This window comes from Cryptomeria japonica, chromosome 3 (genome assembly GCF_030272615.1).
Source record: "Cryptomeria japonica chromosome 3, Sugi_1.0, whole genome shotgun sequence".
In the NCBI taxonomy this organism is placed as follows: Eukaryota; Viridiplantae; Streptophyta; class Pinopsida; order Cupressales; family Cupressaceae; genus Cryptomeria; species Cryptomeria japonica.
In genome coordinates this window covers 896,012,114-896,026,590 of record NC_081407.1, presented here as the reverse complement: position 1 = coordinate 896,026,590, position 14,477 = coordinate 896,012,114, and the positions used below count along the sequence as shown (strand labels likewise).

Genomic DNA, 14,477 nt, shown 5'->3' with positions numbered 1-14,477 from the left:
ACGTTTCAGAGCATTGATTGCATGGCACTTTCGTAGTATTATTGTAAATTGCATGTGTATATCAATTTTATGTTCTTAATGTAACCTGCAAGATTATTTGAATATCTTTCCTAAGCTCTTTCATTTCTGACAGATTTACTTATTTCCAGTTACCTATTTTTTCATCATTCATTACACTAACATGTCAATTTTCAATTGAAAAGAACTTTTTAATGAATGTTTTCTTTAATCTTATGTTTCTGTGAGTACTCTGCAGTTGGAACTGTCAATTTTATTGTTTTGATAGCAGGATTTTTTCATTTTATTTTGTTGGCTTTGGAACTTTAAGATGCTGCATTTTCCAGTGTGCTGTTTCTTTGCATATGGAGTCATTTATGTTTGACATTTACTAAAGGAGCTCAAATTACGGGACATGTAAGGTGCAGATCCATTCCGGGGAGCTTGGAGTACATTCCAGAGAGCTTGGGGTGCACATACGTCATCCCATACAAAATGCCTTACAGAGAATTTGAACCTCTTTAGGCAATTATTTTCTTCCCACTTTGGGATGTACACCCTACTACCAGGGTGCTTTGGTAGTCTGCTATTGATTGGCATTATATAGATGATATGTTAGTAATTCCTAGACTTTGAGGCATTGTAATTTTAATATTCCTTGACTTCCAAATTGAACTTCAACTATTTTGAAGATATTTTAATGTTGCCTTAAATATTTTAGAGGAATTTAACCCAACCCAAGATCTACAAACTTTTATTTTCTGCTGGGCAATGTTGCTTCTTTCTGTCCAATATTCAAGAATGATTATCACTTTCTTATTGAGAATTTAATATTAACCTATTCGCATGTTCTTGGTAGTTATATCCCTTACCTTTTAGAGAATTTATACTCATCTATGTAGCATTTGATAAGGCGATTTTGTCATCCTAGGACATGCAAATCTTTACATAAGAAGCAATATATCTGCAGTAAGATGGAGTAACACGATTTCAAAAAAGGCTTTTAGGTTTGATGTTCTGTGGTGTGAGACTCAATTCAACAGATTTATGTTGCATTTTGCTTGCATGTCCTGGCAATTATGGTTGCACATAGGTTCATTGTGGTAAATGTTCAACTTTCCGAGTATTATTATTATTTTTCTTCTCAAACCTGGTCAATTGAGATTCCTTTTATGGATAGAGCTTAAAATTCAATATGAGAAGGTGTAAAACTCTTGGGCAAATACAGCAAAGATTAAAAGGAGTGGGGAGACTATATTGAAGTCTCAAGATATTAACATCATCTCACCCTTGCTAGACAATTAGATCAAGGAGAAACACAACTACTATCTCAGCAAGAAAAGGGAGAAAGATCCAAAAAGTTAAGGGTCCAAAACATTTGCACAATTGACGAGGACTTAATCAGATATTCATGATTGAAGCTGCAATGAGCTCCAAGAAGTTGAATTTGACTTTAATAAAAAATTAAACCATTACATGAAAATTGTCATTAGTTGTTTTTATATTCTCTACTGGACAAATTAGGAGTCTTTGAGAGAAACACTAGTAATATTACGAGCCATTTGTTGAACGGAAAACAAGATGGAATAGCTCCTAGAATAAATGTTTTCTCATAATCATTTATAATTTACTAACAAGCTTCTGCTCCTTAAAGCCTCTTTCAAGACATTTTTACTCAAGCCTCGAAAGTGTTGTTGATCAATTCTTAGTCGACCTTTTTATTCACATCATTTTCTGAATTTGCAAGTTTAAAGCATCTCTATTATGGAGACAATGTGAACACTCTAGGTGGGGGCTAGGAGAATGGGGGAGAAGGAGAAGTGTTTGGAGCAAAGTTATTACTTACACATATGGAAGAAAAAGTAGAGGGGAGATGGTGTGACAAGGTGGCAAGAGACAAAGAATTGTTGAATAGGAGTGGGTATCATCTAGGGGAGACAACTGACATAGTGGCAACCTTTTGTAGTAGTGCTAGATGATGGGCAAATAAGATCTATATTGTGAAAATAGGTATTTTGCTGTTCCTTCTTTGTGTTACTCTTGTAGTCAAAAGGGGTGTGGGACAAAGAACTAGCAAAGTGTTTGCTAGGAGAATCTTTGATGTGGATCACTTCCTCATTTTGAAGAGGATAGGATTATGCTGAGAGGAGGCACGAGGGTGGGGCAAGGGGGCATGGGGAGTAAATTAGTAGAATGCAACTTTTATCAATTTAAAGCTTTATCAATCACAATAACATCATTAACCCAACATCAATAATTATGCACATGAGAACACAATAACACATGGTATTTATGTAGAAACCTTTGTGAAAGAAAACCATGACAAAATATTGCTTTTATAAATCTTCTTTTTACAAATTTTGTAGGTACCAACCTACCGATCTCTTGGAATAGAAGGATCCAATCTTTAAAATACAATATGATAAATGTAGGCAAACTTCCTCTTCAAATTGCCTCCACAAATCTGCTCATACGTATGATATAATGCCATGTTTTGCCTTTTTTATTTTTAATTTTTTTAATTTTCTGTTTTCTGTTTTCTGTATTTTGGAAGTGTTTGCAATAGTTTTGAAATGACAAATAAAGCGCAAACAAAAAAATATTGCAATTAACTAGTAACTTATAAAAGTGACATTATTCGAAAATACAAAGATTTGAAAATTTTAAATTATATTTCGAGTTGTACAAAACTTCTCAAAACTCTGAGCAATCTAGATCATTAAATGACATTAGATATCTATTCTATCATACCCACAAAATGCAGCAATAAAATAACTAGCGTTGTTAATAAAATATGCAATTTGACTCATTGAAAATGAATGCCACACCCTAAGTTCACCTTCATTGGCTCAACTAAAGTTATCTATGTGTTCTCTAGACTTGGGTATTCCAAAACAATAAGATAAACTCTCCAAACCCTAGTTGATGAAGTGATTGGAAACCCAAGGTCCCTCTACACATGTACGACCGACAATGGTAATGGTATGGCCAACACAAAGCAAGGTAATAACAACTCCAACCCTCCTCACACTCCTCAATTTACCAACATAAAATGAATCACCATGAAAGCTCTAGTGTGTTTCCTGAGTGAACACACTAAGTAATCCTTCAGATTGTGTCTTTCAACGTGGAGAATGTTGCTTGCAAGAATTTTCGTCCTCACAATCTTGAGAAGAACAATCTCCCCCAGAAGCACAATCAATATCAAATATCCAACCTCAACATGAGAAATGTGATGAACTAATAAGGCACCGAGGGGGGGGGGGGAAGGGGGCGGGGGTGAATCAGTGCAAGCAAAATCAATATAAATCTGATCACCAACTTTAACAACTTAAAACTTATCAAGCATATGAGAAATATCACCACATAAGCAAATGCCCAATAAAACAAATTCCACTGTACTTGATTTTTCCTTGTAAGTGCTAGACCTTTCTGTTGTGATATCAACCGGTTGACTAAGTAGATGGTCAACATATGCAATCAATAGATCTTTATCAACTTCATACCCCATGGCCATAACCCAAGTATTCTGGGGTTCTACAACTTCCATCATACAAGTATCCGTGTCCACCATAAAACAAATTGTTTTCTCATACCGGTTAACTACCTCGGGTGAATAAGTGCAAGCAAAATCAATATAAATCTGATCACCAACTTTAACAACTTAAAACTTATCAAGCATATGAGAAATTTCACCACATAAGCAAATGCCCAATAAAACAAATTCCACTGTACTTGATTTTTCCTTGTAAGTGCCATACCTTTCTGCTGTGATATCAACCAGTTGACCAAGTAGATGGTCAACATATGCAATCAATAGATCTTTATCAACTTCATACCCCATGGGCATAACCCAAGTAGTCCAGGGTTCTACAACTTCCATCATACAAGTATCTGTGTCCACCATAAAACAAATTGTTTTCTCATACCGGTTAACTACCTTTGTCGGTATACTTTCGCTTGTATGCATTTTCTTCTGAAAATCTTTGAAGTATCCCCATGCAATCTTATCAAAATCATTACCTAGCATCCTAATGCTATTCTTCATTAAGAATTTTGAAAGTAAAAGAATAGACCAAGAATGAGTTGACCAAATTTGAACCTCAATCTTTTGTCCTTCTTAATAGCCTCCAGGTTCAACATCAATTGACTTCTCAATGCTTTAGATAGATCATAATCAACATCCTCAATGATCATCCAGTAAGCAGTATGAATAGCAGCTACCGATACACTGTTCATCCTGCTGGAGTAGTATACTCTGTATCCAATCACCATTGATGCATATTTCACTACCAGATCACTGATATTGTTCATTGTCATAGCTCTGCCATCCCATTTGGATCCTGTTAGCTTTTCTATGTCATTCTTTGGAACGGATCTCAGTAAAGGTACCTCACCGGTTGCACAAAGTCCGGTGACTGCGTGAATAACTTCCTTAGAGATTTTATGTGGTTAGTCAAGCCACATAAGATGATCATGTATCATATTAAACACATATCTAACATGTTCATCCACAAAATCATCAATGAAATTAAGTGCATGATGAAACCCTTTGTCGGTAACCTTCTTTTATTGTTCCTTCAACATACCATTTTCATCACATAGTGCTATATATTGATAAAAAATAGCAACCATACCCAAATCTTTCACTTTGCAATGGTAAAATTGTAATAACCCGATTTACTTAACCCAATAAATTCTGACCATTTTTTTTTTGATTTATTTATTTAATCATTTGTGTTTGATTCAATCGCATACTCTGGGCATCTATCCAATTGGATTAGGCATTCATCCATCCAGGATGAGCATCTAACCATATGGGTTAGGCATCTGTCTATATGGGACATGAGGTTTCATCTATCCAATACGAGATAGGCATCTACCAAAACGGGGTAGGCATCTATCCAACTTGGGATAGGAGGTGCTCTAGCTAGAGACTTAGACTCATCAAGACCATCTGGGTCCTGAGTCACTCACTAAGAACTACACTCCTTTAATAGGTGTGCACCGAGGTCGTCGTCCTTAGGAACAAGTAAAATAATATATTGCAAGCTTGAATTCCGCCTCAGAATTTGGCCTAAAGCATCGGGAAGTCAAACGAATCCATATGTGATTCCTTCCGAGTATGCGTTGAATTACTTTTTTTTTATTACACTTATCTTTCAACTAGGAGTCTTCGCAATCCTTCTTACCAAATCCTATACCCCATCCCCGAACGCCTGAGTACTAGGGACAACTCCGTCCCTAGATTGCCTACATACCCGTTTCGGCACGGGATCAAGGCGTATAGTATGTAGTTCTATTTCCAATCTATGGTTTAATGTAAACTTTTTTGTGGGTACGCAACCCTTTCTAGGGTCAATGTCCCAAACAGTTTCTCTGCGGTTGCTACCCACGATGGTAGCTTTTAAGAAAGGCTCAAGGTGGCCTATTGCTTGTGGCCTAAAACAACTAGGTCCTAATACCTATCATAAGCATCACCCTTGACCCAATTATCAATCGTCAAACATCCTTCAAGATTAAGCCAAGCTTTAAAGGCATCTCACTCAATCAATTCTAAGGGGTTTACTAAAGTTTATCTAGCGAATGTAAATTCATTTAAAGATGATCTTATTAGGTTGTCGATCTAAGGGGGATTTCCCATCCCCTGGATTTTAACTTCCGAGTGTCCCTTATTACTCCCTGACGATTTATAGTGACAATGCCACATACGCCGTTGATGCAACTTTATTAGGCATTCGGTGCAGTAGTTCAACACGATGACATTACCCGTAAGCGTGACCCAGAGACACCATATATATCGAACGCTGCTAAGTTTTTTGTTTCCAACTCCTCTTGTTTAGATTTTTTAAAAGAGGTCCAACTATTATACTTTGGAAGATTAAAATAAACATCACTTTAGAGTAATTTAAAGTTGAGACTATTTTGCAAGAATTAAATAATTAAAAGAAAATAACTCATGAATTTAATTCTACATATAAAGGAAAGAGATTTACTTAAACGTAACAACTTAATACTACTAGGTGGTTAATATTCAAAAGAGAGAGTTATCATCTAGGTTAATATTCAAAAGAGAGAGTTATCATCTAGATCTAATTCTCGTAAAATGTAATAACACAACTAGTGAGGTAATAATGGCTCTAATGTGTAATTGTATGGAGCGATTAAATGTATAAAAGGTGTACATTGTCTAGCAACCAACCAAAGGTGTCACTTCGTGTTAGCAAATCGAATATTATAATAATCAATACAATTTACATTCAAGTTCAACTACCTATACAAATCAATTGTTTTTTTTTTTTTTTAAATGTTAAAATTACAATGAATTAATTCCAATTAACTTTGATAATTTACTAATGCATTAAAACAATTACCATATAAATTAGCTTGTAAAGATAATTTACTAGTGATAATTCCAACTAAGAATAAATACCATACAATTAACATGTAAAACTAATTTACTAATGTTAATTCCAATTAAGATTTATAATGTATTTCAATTATTAACATATCAATTATTAACATATTCTTATAATATATATATATATATATATATATATGTTTTTTATTAATATTCATTGAAAGACTTTAATAAATAAACAATATGAATAACGAATTTAATTTTTCCCAGATTGTAGATAAATAAATAATATAATCATAGATAACAAAATAGTTTTCACAGAGAGACTTGGAAATATAAAATCAACTGCACAAGAGACTTAAATAAATAAATAAATAAACATTGATGCCAAATTAGTTTTTAGAGAGAGATTTTAATGAACAAATAATGTAATGAACAAATACTCACAGGTAACAATTATATAGAAGAACAAGTGGAGTAAATTTTTATCATAGATGTTTTTTTTAATGAAGAATTTCATACTCTCAAAGGAAAGGTATTGTTCGCAGGGAAATAATATGGTAAAATTATCTCCAGTTGAACAATGTGAAAAGTATTATTTAGAGAGAAGTAATATGGTAATATTTTTTTTTTTACAATTTGTTCCCAGAAGAAGAAAATAAAATAATTAGAACAGAGAAATAATCTCATGAGTTTGTTCCATAAAAAGAAAAGAAAAGAAATAAAACAGTTATATTTGCAAGAGATATGAAAATGTATTCACAAAAAAATTCATTGACATGGAAAGGAAATTATGTTCACAAATGTACTCACACTCAAAGATTAATATGATGGACTTAAACTTGAGAAAGAGGGGTTTCCTCATAACAAACAATTATTCACTTATTGAAGGTAAAACAATCAAATGGGTCCTAGAAAAAAAAAAAAGGAATCATAGAGCAAGAAAATTTAAACTTTTGACAAGATTTTTATCTAGATTTACAAGAAAGCAAAAGCAAGGATCTGGATTTTTGTTTTCTTTCTCTCTTTTTTTTCCCTCTAAAAATCTGATTATTCCTCCTAACAAATTAAGTTGAGCAAATTTCTTTTATAAATGAATAATCAAGAGATGGATACAAACTATTTTTTTTTGAAAAATATAAATTTTTACTCGTATAAGAAAATGTAGAGAGAGGAGAACCTGGATCGTTGAAGCTTGATGTTGAATCCTCTCCAACCTTCTAGCTATCCTTTCTAAATCTTCCTTGCAACTTGATGAAAATCCTCAAGAACCAACTTAACAATCCTACCAAAAGATTGAAACTACAAAAGAAATCCTACTTCTATCAAATGAAAAACTTAAGAACAATTTCTTCACAATAAAAACCATGAACTCCTTTTTCGAAAGCTTGCATACATTATATAGAAAAAAAACCTCGATTCCACTATCTAGGGAAAATAATTGAAAATGAGATTATTTTCCAATATTGGTTCCATGCAAAATTGATTAATAACTTAGTGGGGGAAGTTACATGCAAGGAAATTAAAGATTGAAGATTCCTCTAGAAGTTTTTAATTTCTCCTACAACATGTGCCTATTTGAAAATGAGAAATTAAATAATACCTAATTAAATTATATTCTCCAAGTGTGAATGCAGGTCCATTATTTAACCTTTTATAATAATTATTCAACCATATTCAATAGCTCAAGCACAAAAAGATATAATAGTAATAGTATCAAATCAAAAGTGATAAAGGAGGGTTATGACAAAAATGATCTAACATCTTCAACATGTAATACATCGCGGGGTACTCTAGATAGGGCTCCGACGGGATAAGTTTCTTCAGACTTAAATGGATGTTGTTTGAATTCAAGTCGTGGCCTATCGGTAGCATCAACTAGATGTGGTGTATCCATCTTCAACAAATCAATCTTCAGAAATAGATAACTAGATTTTTGAAAAATACCTTTTCCCGCTTCTGCACTAGGGTTTCGGACACCGACGAAGTTTGCTTAACCGATTGTCGATCACAGATCACACCAAAACACTTCAATCTTTGTCAAATAGGTTAGATGCTGCAAACACAAATTCTACTGTTCTCTATTCGCTCTCCAAATGCTCATACAAATGCAATGTGACAAATTAGATTCAAAAAGTTCCTTTTATTTGCCCATTATCTACCACATTAAATGCCTTTACCGGTAAAACCCTAAAATGTCTTAAAACACAATACCGGTTCACATAATACATCAAACCTACCGGTTTGATCACAAAATCACTTCTTAACATCATATAACATCTAAGTATGCAAATTTCACATATCTCATGGTCCTTCAAAGCTTTCATAAATAGATCTAACATTAAGTTCCCCCTAAGCTGTGTAAACAACTTAGTTTGTTGGTGAAGGGTTCTCCACACTAGGTGAAGAAATAAGATCCTCTAATGATTTTTCTTCAGTTACCTCATCATCCTTATTTTTCCAGATTCTATTCATTTCTTCTCTGGTCTCCTCCACATCAAATTTCATCTTCCCTTTCTGGTCACCTGATTGATTCGTCGGTTTGTTTACTTTAGCTCTGCAGAACTTTGCCATATGTCCTAGTTTATAGCAATGATAGCAAGCCATACCAGAAGCTCTCCAAGGTCCAACATTGCTTGTGCCAGTCCTTCTTCTACAGTTCATAGCCACATGACCAAATTTATTATAGATAGTGCATACCACATTCATTCTCTTCTCCATCTCATAGGGACTAGATCAGTTAGCATAGGGTCTTTGCCAATTTGGACTTCTCTGGTCATTGAAATTCCTTTTCCAATCATCAACAGACCTCTGATTCATGTGAGGTGTAGGATTGTTTGCTCCATACCTGCATTCAATAGATCTATGCCCATACACGTTGCATGTGTAACAATAACCTTCAAATCTTCTAGGCATATATCTCTGATTAGTATTAGGTGTATAACCAGTATCAACATTAGATCTGCTTCTATAGACATTAGTAGTATGTCCTGGCTTATGGCAATTGAAACAAAATAGATTTAAAAGATTTCTTACCAGTGGTTTTTTGAGCCTTAGGAGCAGGTTTACCTTCATGCATGTTGACCCTAGTACCAGAAGGTTCTCCTTTCTCAAATGTATTATATCCTAACCTAGATGTATCACCATTCATCCTCTGAGATTGGATCTGTTCATCCAACATGGTATAACTCTTGTTGAATTTTTCAAGCTTCTCATTAGCTTCTACAAGCTCTTTAGTAAGATCTTCATTCTGCTTCTTACGAGTCTCTCTAAGAGACATTGCCATATCAAGATCTGCTTTGATTTCTTCTTTTTCTTCTTAATCCTCATGCCAGTGTGCATATAGAGTGCCATTTTCCTGATTTATCTTAAAGATCTCATGATCTTTCTCTTTGATCTTGTCTTCAGCTGCCCTCCTTGCTTCAAGTTCTTGACTCATCCAGATTGTAAGGGCTTCAAGATCTCTCCTCAAGTTAGTTTTCTCACCATTTAGTTTCTCCACTTCCTCAACTAATGCATCTATGTTTTCTCCATCGGAAGAGCTGCTTTCATTAACTTTCAACAGTTGTTCAACAAGCTCTTTCCTTTTAGCAAGTGAAGTTTTATACTTACCTCTCAACGTTTCTAGGGCATCCTCAACTTCAGTAAGTTTAAGAGCCATCTCTCTATAACTCATGTCCCCCATGTCTGCCTTAGGAATCCTTCTCAAGCGGTTAGGCCTCAAAGAAGGTTGGCTCTTACACCAATTGATGAACTTATAAGGAACTGAGAGGGGGGGGGGGGTGAATCAGTGCAAGCAAAAACAATATAAATCTGATCACCAACTTTAACAACTTAAAACTTATCAAGCATATGAGAAATATCACCATATAAGAAAATTCCCAATAAAATAAATTCCACATAACACAAGAGATTATACGTGGAAAACCCAAAAAGGAAAAAGCACCGTGGGAGTTAGAAGCCACAAGATTCACTATATGCAAAATAGAAATCTTGATCGGTTAAGGTCTTACAACTATGCCCTATTAGAAGTAGACCCGGTTAAGAGTCACCCAGTTAAGAGTCACTAACTAATCATATATTGGTTGCATAACAACAACAATCTTTACCGGTTCAGTCAAATGCCAACAAAATGAGCTCTACAAAACTGCTTTTATAGCTCTCCCTAGAAAATTGACCCTCTTCACTTTCTGGTTTTAATTTAATAAAAGTCACTGTTTAATCTTCCAATGTAGTCCAAATATAAAAAGGTCCCATTCATTTAAAATAAACCATCTTCCACTTTATAATTGGCCCCTATAGTCCCTTTATTAAATAAATTAAAATAATGATAAAATTAAATCTTTAATTTAACTATTAATTAACAACTTATTGTTATTTTATTTAAAACCATTGAACTATATAAAATGTTGAGATAATAATCAAAATTGAATCCATTGACAATACTAAATTTAGTAACCCTTTCAATTAGCGTAGTTGGTGTTCGAAACTAACTTACTAAAAATAGTAAGTATTGAAGGACTAACCCTAAATCACTTTAAAAAAGGGCATTATGCTCATAATAATGGTGGGAGCTCAACTAAACATCAAATATTGTCAAATTGTTGGACAAATTACCTCCAAAGTCCCCTAACCCTAACTCATTAACATACAATAATCAAATTGAATAGGCTAACGGTCCACCAACTCAACTTGTTAGGAAGGGGACATTATCTTCCACCCTTCCCAAATATGCGTGTCCTCAAGCAATCTCAACTCAATATGTTGCAAAATTTGCTCAGTTTATCACGTTGCACCCTCCATAGGCAACTTATTCTATTTGACCAAAAATTCTTTGATGACCCTCCTCCGACGAGTCCACTCTCTGGTGTCAATGATGGTCTCTAGAATCAATATCAACTTCCCCTCATCATCCAATTGTGGCAACTTAGATGAGGGAACCACATCGTGACTTGAGTACCTCCTTGAGCCTAGATACATGAAACACATTATGAACCCTACTACTAGTTGGTAACTCAAGCTCATAGGCATGTTCTTCAACTCATCAAGATACTCTGAATGGACCACAAAATCTGGGCATGAGCTTCTCTTCTCCAATCTTCTTGAAACTGGACTGCTTATATGATTACAATCTTAGATAAACCATCTCCCCAACCTCAAAACTCCACTCGATCCGATGATAATCAATATACTACTATTGATTTTGTGCTTGTTGCAATTTTCCTTTAGTGACTTCATGATGTCTATACTCTCCTATAATAAGTTCTTTTCCTAAGGCACTTTGTTATCCATATCCATATAAAGCCATGAATGGTGTCATCCCAATAGAAATATGATAGGTGGTATTATAGTAATTGATGCCCTGCAAAATGGACAAGGTTAGTCTAAGAGAAACAAACACACACAAGACAAGAAATTGTTAGTGTTAGTCAATCAAAGAACTAATCTAAATAGGCATACCAAGAGAGACACTAAAAACATGAAAGCATATCTAACTAAAGAAGCAAATATGATGAGGCATCTCCAAATACCTCCTAACATGCTCTTAGCTCTTTCTCCCTTGTTCCTCTCCTTTCCAAGTTCCAAAATAGTGTAGCTCTCAGCAGCTTTTTGCACTATGGATGCTTATGGAGGATTGAGATTGTAGTATTGTGCTTCAAATGTGAAATGAAAAGCTAATACTATGCTATTGATGCTAAAAATGATTGATTTTATCAAAAAGACAAGATATTAGTTAATTATGCTAAAAATGCTCTCTTAAAATGCCTATAGCTTAAATGCATACAAGTTTTCAGGATTTGGATTATGAAGAAATGGGCTCTATTTATAGGAAAAATGGAGCAATGGATGGTTGAGATTGAGCAATCTCAACAAGGGTCAGGATTGAATGATTTCAAATCCATGTGAGGGCTTTCAACCCAATCCTAGGATGACAAGTGTCAATGTGAGATAGGTTGAGAGGGGAGGGAATAAGCATTAAATGCCTGATATGACCATGGGAGTTAAAGTCAAGGTTGGTTGAATGAATAAACTCTTTATTCAATGGATAAACTCTTGTGCAAATGTGAAATGGATGAATATGGTCAAGACAATAAATGTTTGGGGAGACAAGTTTGAAATAACCATAAATGGTTATGTAAGAGCCATAAATGGTCATGTAAGAGCCATTAGTGGTCTTGGAAGACTTTGGGGGTTAATTTGTTGAACACACAAAGCATTAAATGCTTTTCAAAGACTTTGAAGTCTTTGAGAAGTGACTCCATTTTGCTTAGGAATGTGACAATAATTAAGGGATGGATTAGGCTAATTAGGAAGGGGTTAGAAGAATCTAGAAGGGGATTAGATTTTTGCAAGTGGATTTGGTGGGTGAGGGAAAATAGGATTTTATTAAAATAAAAATTCATTTATTCCAATAAATGTGTGCAAGTTGCATTTGTAGGAAAATGCAAGGGGGGGGGCATAATGATTTAAATAAATATTTTTATTTAATTTATTTAAAAGAGGAACAGGGGGATTTAATTAAATAAATAGATTTTATTTATTTAATTGATTGGAATTTGATTTAATGAATTAATTAAAATAAATTGAATAATTTATTTAATTAATAGAAGAATGTTTGGAGATGAATTAATTAAATATTAATTTAATTAATTGATGGCTAGTGGATTTTTAATCAAATAAATATCGAATATTTATTTAACTAAGCTGGACAGATTTGTGTGACTACATTAATACTTACCAAGGTGCAACCACTTAATCCAAGCTCTCTATTGTCCAAAAACATAGTACCCTTCCACCCATTTATTTACTATCTCTTTTTGTCTATCAATCTACAAGTGGTAGCTCATACTAGGAGTGAGCTAATTCCCACTCAATCTGAAGAGCTCCTGCCAAAAGATACTTAAGAACTTGTTGTCCCTATCATTCACCATACTCTGGGGCATCCCATTCAATCTAAAAATCTCCCTGAAAAATAAATCAGCTATCTCTACTACTGTATAAGTTGCTGAAATAGAAAATAAGTGTGCAAATTTGGTTAACCTTTCAATCAACGCATAAATACAATAGTTGCCTTGTACCTTAGTTAATCTTGTGATAATATCCATGGAGATAGATTCCCATTTCTAATTAGGAATGGGTAAACGCTGAAGTAAACCAATTGGATAAGCATGCTCATTCTTATACTGTAGGCAAGTGAGATGCTCTTTGACATACTTGAGGACTTCATTTTTAACCCCTTTCCAAGTAAACCTCTCTCAGATGTGCCTGCAGGTCTTAAAGAATTTGGGTGACCAACCATAGGTTCATCATGGAGAGTCCTCATTATCTTCACTTTAAGCAATGATGAAGGCAACAAATAAATTCTATCCTTATATATGATCAACTCATTAGTCACCTTGTATCCGTCATCATGAATTGTGCTCTTTGTTTTGTAGCTTGGTGCCCTCTAACCAAGACATCCAACAAATTTAGAAATCTTTCCTCTCCTGGATCTCTAGCATTCATGTCACCCATATTTTTTATATCGTCTCTCTAAAACCCTATATTCCTATGCAATTAAATTCAGAGCAAACGTGTTTCTGCGATAATGCAATGAATATGATGATTGTTCCCAACTTGACATATCATTGTTTTGTCATATTGTACCCTCCATGATGGCAATATACACTGTTATTATACTATTGTAATATGTTGCCATGTTTTGCTTTTTTTTTTCATTTGTTGGAAGTATTTACAGTAGCTTTGAAATGACAAATAAAGTGTAGATAATAGAAATATTTGTAACTAACTAATAACTTAGAAAAGTAACATTATTTAGAAATACAAGAGTTCAAATTTTCAAATTTATATTTTGAGTTGAATATACAAAATTTCTCAAAAATTATGAGCAAGCCAAATCATTAAATGACATTACACCTCTAATTCTAACATAATGGTGCAGGAGCACCTACCTATGAAGGCATGAACCAAGAAAAAGATGATTTTCTATTAGCCTAGAAGGAATGCAATAAGACCCTATGGGTCCTTTTTTGTAATTCAATGTCCTAGGAGTATGACAAGTCTGTCCATGTTTGGGTCAAATTGTCATCTAGGGTCTGGTAGAGCAAATTGAGTCAAT

At 34.1% G+C, this 14,477-nt stretch overlaps 1 protein-coding gene across 2 annotated transcripts in view; it reads left to right on the top strand.

Annotated features, from left to right (window-relative positions):
* LOC131059715 (sphingolipid delta(4)-desaturase DES1-like) overlaps window positions 1-733 on the top strand; it is a 32,130-nt gene extending 31,397 nt beyond the window's left edge. Inside the window, exon 4 of one of the 2 annotated variants that reach the window (XM_057992727.2) lies at window positions 426-733. The gene's annotated coding sequence lies outside the window, so the exon portion shown is untranslated. Of the gene's footprint in view, window positions 1-419 lie in introns of both variants that reach the window. The other variant, XM_059216991.1, reaches the window with a different exon arrangement.
* Window positions 734-14,477: the final 13,744 nt, after the last annotated feature.